Genomic DNA, 3,587 nt, shown 5'->3' with positions numbered 1-3,587 from the left:
AATGACTTCTCTAAAATGATTTATTTCCACTGAATACAGATGTAGGAACTTACGTTTGCTACAGCAGGAAAATAATCCTGCAGCATTAGGAAATGTGAATTAATATCTGGATTATAATTAATGGACATTTTTGAAGGGGTTGATACATTATTCGTAAGGGAAAAAAATCTAGTCTGAAATGTCAAAGTGGACTTCAGAAGCCTTTTAAAACCTCAAATACACTATACGTTTTACATTTCCTACATTGCAGGAAAGTTCTCCTGCAACAGGGTGATCAAATTAAGATCCTGCATCTGTATGACTTTAGTTGATTCTTTTAAATAATGTTTTAAAGCAGTGTTTGTGTCCAGAAAGGTTTGTTATTGTCGTTGTTACCATATCTTTGTTGTGGGGTGCTCTTCAGGTCAGAGGAGTCTTTGGGAAATGAGGAAGAAGATGACAACCCAAGAAGATATTCCTCAGCATCTGAGAACGGAGATAGAGAGGATTGGGACAGACCCCGCTCAGACCCCCTGAGGTCTGTGTTCGGACTGTCTCACAACTTTATCTTCAGTCAGGTTCACAGAGACGCCCGCAGGTACCTGAGTGAGGTCATACTGCCATCCATCCAGAGGAGACCAAAGAAGATGAGGCCTATTATTCTGTCTGCGGACACCAGGCTGATCATGGCCATTGTGGAGATCATCTTCAAGCAGATCAACGCCAGACTAGCCCAGCTCATGCTGATAGGAGGTGCCAGTCAGGGAGCCGAAGCTCCTTCCACCAGCATCAGCTCACCGAGCAGTCAGTTTGCTGAGCAGATGCTGCGGACAATCACAACCACAATGAATGGCCATACTATGGGACAGATGGCGCTCACTTGGCTGTCTGTAAAGTCCGCTAAGGAGATTGAGAGAGAGCTAGGACGACTGGCAGGTCAGGTCATTGTTGCAACCATCAGCAGCATCCAAAGGGGAAAGAGCGACGCTCAGACAGGACATGAGGTGCGGGTGTCCTACTTCCTGTCAGCGGTGTCGGCCAAGGTGCAGAGTCTGGTGGTCCAGAGAACGGAGACCAGGATGTCAGTCAGACAGTCAGGAAGCGACCACCTGCTGAACCTGTCTCTGGCAAAGATCAACAGGGCCGTCGAGATGAAAATGGCTGAAATGTACGGTGGATCCCTGTGGGATTGGTCGCTGACAGAACAGAATATCCAGCTAGGTCACAGAATCACTGCCATGTCCAATGATTTGGTGGATTTGGTGGTCGATGATACCCTGGATGCCCTTGGTTATCTAGAGAACCAGGCATTTTCCAGGTCCCAGAGCGCTGGCTCCCGGACAGGGATTGAAGGCCTCGACATTGATGGTGTGGCAAGGGACATGGTCCGGAAAGCTGCAGCCAAACTCAAGGCATCCATGTCTGAGTTTGAGCTGGAGGGGGGATCCAGATACTCACAGGGCAGCAGTGGTCCCTCGAACCACTCACCTCTGTCTCGCTCCCACTCCGACCTGAGGATGCTCTGTGTCCGGTCAGCAGTGTCAGTCAGAACTGCCCTGCAAGTGATAAAAACAGAGCTTGACAGCAACTCAGACGAGTCCTTTGTTCCATGCCAGATGTCTAGAAACCTTCTAGCACGTCTAGTGTCGAGTGTCGAGAGCATCAGCGATCTGGAAATTGGTGAGATGCTCCAGGGCCCCTCAGCAATCATGGAGCCGGAGGCTGTGAGAGAACACCCAGACATATCCTCCACTGCCATCTACCACTCCCTGCTCATTGATTGTCCATTCCCACCATCAGAGAGGATTCAGGAAACAATTATTCTAAGCCGTCCACTCACTGCACAGGATGTGACCACACAGGGGGAAAAGCAGCATCCTGCTGACCTTCAGACCGACAACCTAATGGCAGAATACTCTGCCAAGGCCCAAGCGGCAGTGACTCAGGTCATAAGAGATGCTTCTTTGACCATGGACATCCTTTCAGCCCACGTCTCCTCAAGGAACATTGCTGAGGCCTCAACTAGCATTCTTGAGTCCCTTCTAGTGGACTTAAACGAGGAAATTGAGGTGAGTAAGGCAGGTAGGATCAAGTTCTGGGAACAGGTCCAGTTATCCTCCCAGAAACTTTACAGCACAGCTGTGAACGAGCTGAAGAGTTTGTACACTGGTTGCCACCTCACCAATGAGCAGGACCACCAGGATACCCATTTAACTGCTGACAAAATCCAGGACATGGAAGCGTCTACCAACAATGACCTCAAAGACCCAACAGTTGCAGTCAGCCAGGAGTCAGTCAGACACAGCGCCAAGAAGATCCTCAGCAAGGTTCTGAATGTGATCAAGGCCGGAGTAGCTGCCTCAGAGCACTCATCTGTGGGTGAGCAGATGACCGAAGAGTGGCAGGTTGCCATGGAGATGTTTGACTCCATTCTGAACAGGCTAGAAGATGATGAGCCTGATGTGGGTGAAGAGGATCATCTTCATGTGATGTCGGTCCATGACATCTACCAGGATGTCTCATCTAAAACCTCTCAGGTTTGTATGGCGGTGACTGGCCAGGCGATGGACACGCTGACCGATGATGTGTCAGCCGCGACCTCTGTGCGTGGTAAGTAAACTGACCACTTTTCATTTATTTTATTTTGTAATATGCACTAAATTGAATTATTTTTTATTTTTTATTTTTTTTCACCTTTATTTAACCAGGTAAACCAGATGAGGACAAGTTCTCATTTACAACTGTGACCACGCCAACTCTCGTGTCATGTAGGATTCACTCATGAGCTTAATAGTTTTATTGCAATTGTGTTCATTGGATTTTCAAGATTGTGTATTATTGTAAAATATACACAACATAACTATTTTATCTCTTCTGCCCCCAGATATTCTTCTGCCCAAATCAAAGAGAAGTCTCTTCCAGGCCACAAGTACCCACAGGTCAGGCACTAGCCAGGCCTCCAGTGACGTTCTTGCTGAGCTCCATGCCAACCGCCCTGACACCGCATTGCCTGTGAAGTGCACTTCTACAGCTGTTGCTGATACAGAGACTCGTCACGTCCCCTCTGCCAGAGTGAAGAAGAAGAGCCAGGGCCGGAGGTTCAGTTACTGCCCAAAGTTGCCAACAGTCAAGATCAAGGTATGGAGCTCCATGTTTGGGGTTTTTCCCCGTCATTACGGCTAAAATAGAATTCGAAGCTAATGGGGTCAGAGTGAGACATTGTGGGGCGTCTAATGGAAGGATGAATTTACTCGGCAACAGGTGTTCAAGAGCAGAGTGGAACCAGAGAGCCACCCCGCTCAAAAGGAGCTGCCTTCGCAGCGTTTCAGCACCTCTCGAGTTGCGCTGGGTAAGCGACACACAATGATGATCATTTGATTTTGATGCATTGCCAAGATGTGGCCTGTGGTCAGAGTGAATGCAGCTTTACTGAGTTTAATGCTGAGATGTATTAATCCATCCATAATGCTTTCTCTGATCAAGGCCACTGAGTTTGACGAGCTGTCAGGCAAACATTGTAGCGACTTTCACATTTCCCAAGGTCAAAATCGTAGATTCTGTCATTCTGATGTATTACCATTTGTTTGTGCTGTGGTTGGAGAGAAGGA

The 3,587-nt window shown here is 47.9% G+C and overlaps 1 long non-coding RNA gene across 1 annotated transcript; it reads left to right on the top strand.

The window, feature by feature from the left end:
- The first annotated feature begins 2,543 nt into the window (after nt 1-2,543).
- On the top strand, nt 2,544-3,080 carry LOC311118819. The gene is made up of 3 exons (XR_014611859.1): nt 2,544-2,589; nt 2,688-2,747; nt 2,864-3,080. It is a non-coding gene; the product is annotated as an uncharacterized lncRNA (long non-coding RNA).
- The last annotated feature ends 507 nt before the right edge of the window (nt 3,081-3,587 follow it).

The sequence above is a fragment of the Coregonus lavaretus genome, assembly GCF_964263955.1.
Source record: "Coregonus lavaretus genome assembly, contig: HAP1_SCAFFOLD_1748, whole genome shotgun sequence".
NCBI classification, from domain to species: Eukaryota; Metazoa; Chordata; class Actinopteri; order Salmoniformes; family Salmonidae; genus Coregonus; species Coregonus lavaretus.
The sequence above is the reverse complement of the archived record's forward strand: the minus strand, read 5'-3'. Positions and strand labels throughout refer to the sequence as shown.